Source organism: Lolium perenne, chromosome 2 (genome assembly GCF_019359855.2).
Source record: "Lolium perenne isolate Kyuss_39 chromosome 2, Kyuss_2.0, whole genome shotgun sequence".
In the NCBI taxonomy this organism is placed as follows: Eukaryota; Viridiplantae; Streptophyta; class Magnoliopsida; order Poales; family Poaceae; genus Lolium; species Lolium perenne.
Genome location: NC_067245.2, coordinates 61,801,607 through 61,809,544, shown reverse-complemented (window position 1 = coordinate 61,809,544; position 7,938 = coordinate 61,801,607).

Here is a 7,938-nt window from a genome sequence, read left to right as displayed (position 1 = left end):
GTTGGAGATATGCCCAAGAGTCAATAATAAAGTGGTTATTATTATATATTTATGTTTATGATAAATGTTTGCATCTCATGCTATAATTGTATTAACCAGAAACATTAATACATGTGTGTTATGTAAACAGAAAAGAGTCCCTAGTAAGCCTCTTATAAAACTAGCTTGTTGATTAATAGATGATCATGGTTTCCTGATCATGAACATTGGATGTTGTTAATAACAAGATTTTGTCATTGGGTGAATGATATAATGGACACGCACCCAAATAAGCGTAGCATAAGATCAAGTCATTAAGTTCATCTTGCTATAAGCTTTCGATACATAGTAACCTAGTACTTCGACCATGAGATCATGTAAATCACTTACACCGGAAGGGTACTTTGATTACATCAAACGCCATTGCGTAAATGGGTGGTTATAAAGATGGGATTGAGTATTCGGAAAGTATGAGTTGAGGAATATGGATCAAGAGTGGGATTTGTCCATCCCAATGACGGATAGATATACTCTGGACCCTCTCGGTGGAATGTCGTCTAATTAGCTTGCAAGTATGTGACAAGGTCGCAAGAGACGACATACCATGGTATGAGTAAAGAGTACTTGTCGGTAATGAGGTTGAACTAGGTATGGAGATACCGATGATCCAACCTCGGACAAGTAAAGTATCGCATGACAAAGGGAATCAGTATCGTATGTTAATGGTTCAATCGATCACTAAGTTATGGTTGAATGGGTGGGAGCCATTATGGATCTCCAGGTCCCGCTATTGGTTATTGGTCGGAGAGGAGTCTCGATCATGTCCGCATAGTTCACGAACAGTAGGGTGACGCGCTTAAGGTTCGATGTCGTATAAGTAGATTCGGAATATGAGAAGGAGACCGAATGTTGCTCGAAGTCTCGGATGGGATCTAGAACATCACAAGGTGGTCCAGAATGGTCCGGAGAATAATATTCATATAAGGGAAGTTGATTTCTAGGTTTCAGAAAAGTTCAGGATTTTTCCGGTGGAAGACCGGGAAGGTTCTAGAAGGTTCTGGGGGTCCACCAAGGGGCACATGCCCCTCAAGGCCCAAGTCGGCCAGCCCACTAGCGTTCCCCAAAACCCTAGGGGGGTCAACTTGGGGGGAAGAAAACTTTCCCCCCTTGGCCGCCGGCCACAACCCTAGATGGGGCGTGGGGGGCCACCCCAAAGCGACCTCCCCCTCTATATAAAGAGGGGAGGGGGCAGGGGCGCAGCCCACTCTTACCCCTAAGTCTGGCCGCCCCTCTGTTCCTCCACCATAACTCTGCTCCGGCTTGGCGAAGCCCTGCAGTTTTCTCTTCCACCACCACCACCACGCCGTCGTGTTGCTGGGATTCCGAGGGGATCTACCACACCTCCGCTGCCCGCTGGAACGGGGAGAGGACGGCCTTCATCGACACCGTACGCGCGACCGAGTACGGAAGTGCTGCCGGATTGCAGCACCGGGATGATCGACTACATCAACAATTAGATCTGATCTCGTAAGGCTTTGGATCTTCGAGGGTTAGTCTCTCATACATATCGTTGCTTCGATCTTCATAGATTAGATCTTTCCTCTTCCTAGATTGGATCTTGGTTTTGTTCTTATTCACGGTAGAAATTTTTTATTTTCCATGCAACGAACCCATCAGTGGTATCAGAGACGTGTCTATGCATAGATATGTTGCACGAGTAGAACACAATGGATTTGTGGGCGTTGATGCTTTTGTTGTCTTTACTTATGCGTACTTTGCATCTTGTGGGATGGTGGGATGAAGCGGCCCGGGCTAACTTTACATGACCCGCGTCTCATGAGACTTGCTCCACGCTTGACATGCAACTTGTATTGCATATGTGACTTTAGGGTGTCTGTCTCTCTCACCATAGTTAAAATTCAATTTACTATTTCTATTAACAACACTAGTATCACCGTTGTGGTTCATGTTCGTAGATAGATTGGATCTTACTCGAAAACCCTAAACCACGTAAAATACGCAAACCAAATTAGAGGCGTCTAACTTATTTTTGCAGGGTTTGGTGATGTGATATGGCCATGATGTGATGATGACTATATTTGATGTATGAGATGTTCATTATTGTATTATGGCAACCGGCAGCAGCCTAATGGTTGTCTATAAATTTGTTAAGACCTGTGTGTATATTCATCATGTAATAGCTTTATTTCAAGTAGTTGTTATAGTAGCTATAAGTGATGGACAACCATGAAGCGGCGCCACTAACCTTGACGCCATGCTGGTGATGATGGAGATCATGTCCGTGCTTTGGAGATGAAGATCAAAAGCACAAGAAGAAAGGCCATATCATATCACACATTATGAATTGCATGTGATGTTAATCCTTTATGCATCTTATTTTGCTTAGATCGCGACAGTAGCATTATAAGATGATCCCTCTCACTAAATATCAAGATAATAAAGTGTTCGTCCTTAGTATGCACCGTTGCTAAGACTTGTCGTTTCGAAGCACCACGTGATGATCGGGTGTGATAGATTCTACATGTGCATACAATGGGTGTAAGCCAAATTTGCACATGCGGATACTAAGGTAACCTTGACGAGCCTAGCATGTACAGACATGGTCTCGGAACATGGGATACCGAAAGGTAGAGCATGAGTCATATGAATGATATGATGAACACTTTGAGTGTTCGCCTTTGAAACTACATCTTTTCTCGTGTCGAGGGTGTTCCTCGGCAATGCCCTCCGATAGGGGCTTAGGGTTGATGGAATCCTGCAAGCTGACACGAGACATCGGTTCACAGACAAGCGGGGAGAGCGATTTACCCAGGTTCGGGGCCCTCGATGAGGTAAAACCCTTACGTCCTGCCTGTCTGTTCTTGATTATGATGATAATGGGTTACAATGGGGTGCCGAATAGTTCAGCTGAGATCTCGTCGAGATGGCTAAGTGCTAAGGTGACCTAGCTCTAAGCTTATGTTGGCTAAGATCGCTAAGATTGATTGTGTCCCTCGATAGCCCCTCTCCTGGCCTTTATATAGGAGGCCAGGTCTCAAGAGGTCTAATCGAGTACGACTAGGTTTACAGTAATTTAGATCTAATCTTTCCTTGTTCGGCTGCTTCTTTGCCTTGCTCCCCAAGGAAACTTCTGGTGCGCCATCCGGTTGGGCCCCCTTGCCTCCAAGTGCTTCCATGGGCCTCCAACTAGGAAATACAGGATAGGGCAACATCGGTTACCCGAAGGGTAATGCCCACGTCAGTAGCCCCCGAGTGTCTAGCCGAAGATAGTTCGGGTAGAGACTAAAGCATGCCCTCACCGAATGTTCTTCTCCTTGATTGTTCTTGTCCTTCCTGAATCTGCATCATCTTCTTCTATCGGGTGCGTGTGCGCTCCCGATGGGAGTAGCCCCCGAGTCTAGGTACGGATGCTTGCAATCCGTGCGTAGACTCAAGTTGTACCACTCGAACATTTTGCTCTGCCGAAGTTTATTTGCAAGTCTTTGTAGTTCGCCCGATATATTTTCCTCATGCAAGGGATAATGAGTAACATGCCCAACTTTTGCTGGTTAACTGCCGATGACAAAACAATGTTACCCTACTCAGAATCAAGTCCCCGGGCATGATCCTGGAGTGCAAAAGAGTTTCGGTTGGGTGCGTGTCCAACACTCCCGATGGGAGTATCTCTTCCTTCAAGGCTTATTTCTTCGAGTCTTCATTTTATCGGGTGCGCGTCCAGCGCTCCCGATGGGAGTAGCCCCCGAGTCTAGGTGCAGATGCTTTGCAATCTGTGCGTAGACTCAAATTCACCACCCAATATCTTTCTCTTTATTCCTTCGAATGCTTTTGAGTATTGCTCATGACGTCATTGATGACGCTTTACTGATATCTCGATTTTGACTGATAGGACGCAACCTGCTGGGCCTATTCTTTCTCTGTCTGGCCCTGTTTTTAAGCAATATCTGCCCTTTTCGCACAGTTACCAAGGCGTCTCCTCGATTCCCACAAATTTTAATGGAAAAGGTCCACTTGAAGAGCTGGCAGTAACGACACGTGCCCCCACAGCCCTCGAGTTTTCCCTCTCTTAAAATCCCCAAAGAGCAAAAAACTCTAATCTTCACCACTCTTGCCATAGCGTCTGCTCGCCCTTCTTCTTCTTCCTCCCTTCACGATTGCTGCGCCGCCACCACTGCCTTTCAGATCTTCCCCAGATCTTGTAATGGTGAAGAAGAAGAATCTTACCGCCGCCAGCTCCACTAGCGGAGGCGCCGCCGCCAAATCCTCCTTGAATCTTCCGAAGGGGAGCGCTTCGGACGCTCCTCCTCCAGCTCCGGCGCCGCCAGCGCCGCCAGGCTCCGCAGCCAAACCTGGGGACTGGATAGCATCAACCATCACCAAGCGCGACGAGAAGAGATCTCGAAGCTTGGGATTAATTTCCTCCGACGAGGGGAATGTGATCTTTCCAGGTGCGATTTCTCGGCCCAATCCCCCTGCTGGCTTTACCGTGATGTTCCTGTCGTTCCTATATCGGGGTCTCTCGCTTCCCGCTCATGAATTCCTTCTTCATCTTCTGCGGACTTACAAAATCCAACTGTGGCAACTTACTCCTAACTCAATCCTTCAAGTCGCCATATTCATTACCCTCTGCGAGGCGTTTTTGGGCATTAAGCCTCATTTTGGATTGTGGAAAAAGATCTTTTATGTAAAGAGGTACAGCAGTAGTAATGGATCCTTTGTCACCGGAGGAGTGGGGTTTGTGGCTCGTTCGGAGGTTAATTATTTCAATTTCCCAAATGAGAGAGTCTATGAAAGGATGGAGACTGAAATGGTTTTATGTCAAGGATTCTTTGTCACCCGAGTCCCAGCTTCCTCGCTTTGCCGACACCCTCGAAGCCAAGCCTAAGGATTCCTGGAAAAACATTCTCTCTCCCGATGAAAGAGCAGCAGCCGACGAATTATTTGCCAAATTTCTTCGAATCAAAGAGGCCGAAGGCCAAACCATGGTTGGCACAGAAGTGGCAGCGGTATTCCTAAAACGTCGAGTCCAACCAGTCATGGCCAGAATTCGCCCGATGTGGTTGTATTCAGGTCCGACGGATGAAACCAGGATTAACGTTGCCGAACTTTCGGAAAAGGAGTTGCTTGATGAAGTCCGTCGCCTTACTTCCTTTAGTCAGGAAGACTCGATCCCATTGATATCTTCCTACACTCCTCTCGATGCCGATCATCCGCCACCAGAGGTAACTTTCCTTTTCATATTCTCACTATGCTATCTCCACTTAGTCAACATAATTACTATTATTCTTATTTGTTCTCCTTTTCGACAGATTCCCATGGTCTCTGGAAACTTGCATGATTCGCCAGATGATACTTCTGAGGGAAGAGGCTCCTCAGTACTGTTATCACCAGAATTTGACCGGATCAGAGGTGGGCCGCGATTAAAGATGGGCTTGAAGGATATACATGGAAGAAATACATGAATCAGCCTTATATGCAAAGTTTGGGCTAGTTTGCCCGTGTATCTGTAATATAGTAGGATACGTGTCGGTTAGATAGAGTTTGGCTCGTGCCCGGTTGGGATTATTCCCACGTTAGAAAGTCTACGGACTATAAATATGTATCTAGGGTTTATGAAATAAACAACAATCACGTTCACCACAAACTAATCTAGGCGCATCGCCAACTCCCTTGTCTCGAGGGTTTCTTCCGGGTAAGCATCATGCTGCCTAGATCACATCTTGCGATCTAGGCAGTACACGTTTATTCGCTGTTCATGCGTTGCTCGTGCTGAAGCCTTGTTGATGGCGAGCAACGTAGTTATCTTAGATGTGTTAGGGTTAGCATTGTTCATCGTATCATATGCTGTCGTCGTGCAACCCTTAGACGTCTAGCCGCCCTTACACCTATCTTAGGTGTAAGGGCGGCACCCCGCTTGTTCATTATTTAGTAGATCCGATCCGTTAAGATTGCTCCTTGTTCTTCAAGGATTAGTTTAATATCTGCATAGTTAGGCCTTACAAACGGGTTGAAGGATCCAGTGGCGCGTAGGGTGTAGTTTGCTAGCCCTAGACAGGATGTTCCGGGGATCAACTTCGTGTTGGTTTTTAGGCCTTGTCTAGGGTCGGTTTACGATCACCGTGCGTGGCCGCCAGGCTCAATCACGAGTAGGATGTTCCGATTATGTGGTGAAAACCCTAAATCGTAGTAGGTCGTTTTAGCTTTATTTTGATCAAGCAGGACCACCATATATTCGTACACCTCGTACGGATCATGGGTGGATCGGCTCTTTGAGCCGATTCACAGGACAACCTGAGAGCCGATCGAGGCTCGTATTTAATGTTTACGTGTATGCCATGCAGGAAACTAAGCGAGGCACATCCATCACCTTCCTGACCAGGTATAGGTCAGGTGGCACGCCCTTGCACCAGCATCGGACGTGCGTGCCGAGTCTTTGCGGGCCATCGCTCGGAGGGACCAGGGCCAGCCGCAGTCCTGGGAGCCTCCCGGCTCTACTGTGTTGCCCGTCGCTGCTCGCCGGTGGGTTTCTGGCCGCAACACATTCTGGCACGCCCGGTGGGACCGTCTTCGACATCAACCGCATCGCCATCTACATCTGAGATGGCGGAAGGCACTCCAGTCACGTACGAGGATCTGACCGAGGAGCTCAAGAAGAAGTATGACGAGGTCAAAGCAATCCTCGAAGCCGACCTCATCGGCTCTTTTCACAGAACCCGCTCACATGGCATCAGGTGGAAAGGGTTCTCACCTGAAGGCGCGCTCGATGGAGTGGACCTGTCCGCCCCGTCAGAAGAACGCACCAGGTCCCTGCGTCAGGAGATTAACTTCATGGTAGCTCATTCGCTACACCGCCATTCTGAGAGCCTGGTGAACACTTTGGAGCGTGTCGCTCTTCGGGTGATCCAGGAAATCATGAGGCATCAGTACTCTCCGTCAGGACCAGCTCTAGGGACTTACCAAGGAGAGATGCCACTCCAGTCCCGTCCACCGCTGCCATTCGTGTTGGCAGCTCCAGAAGTGCCGAATTCACCGGCATACGTCGTCTACTAGATCGGTGGTGACCCTAGTGACTACCAGTTCTTGCATGAGGCGCCTAAGGAGATCCCTCGCGGATACACGTGCACATACGTGCCAGACTGCAGTAACTGGGCACTCACAAACCAGACTGCAACAGCAGGGACTTCTGGAACAGCAGGAGGAACTTCGGGAACAGATCTTGAGAAGCAGACGTGGCTAGCTAAGTATGCCACTCCGACAAACCTCCAGAGCTCAGCTCCTGCAGTTGGCTCAGAGCTGGAAAAGCAAGCATGGCTGGCTAAGTATGCCACTCCGGCGAATCTTCAGAGTTCGACTCCTGCAGCCAGCACCGCGGATCAGATCAGTACAATCCTGAGAGACCAGTTCGGCATGGTGCCGAAAAGGAGGACAATCGGCTATTCCAAGCCGTACCCCAATGAGTACGAGTTGATCCCGCTACCACCCAAATATCGGCTCCCTGATTTCTCCAAGTTTAATGGATCAGATGGTTCCAGCTCCATCGAGCATGTGAGCCGATATTTGGCACAGCTGGGAACGATCTCAGCATGAGATGAGCTGCATGTGAGGTTCTTCGCACAGTCTCTCACAGGATCGGCTTTCGGGTGGTACACATCGCTGCCACCAGACTCAATCCGGACTTGGAAGCAGTTGGAAGAGCAGTTCCACATGCAGTATCACTCAGAGGCTTCCGAGGCTGGCATTGCCGATTTAGCACAAGTACGACAGAAGCGCGGAGAAACAGTGTCAGAATACGTCCAGCGCTTCAGGACCGTTAGGAACCGATGCTATTCGGCTCGTGTGACTGAAAAAGAAGCAGTCGAGTTGGCGGTGGTGGGTCTCGCATCACCGATCAAGGACGTGGCCTCCCAAGCAGACTACCCTTCACTGGCGCACATGGTGCAG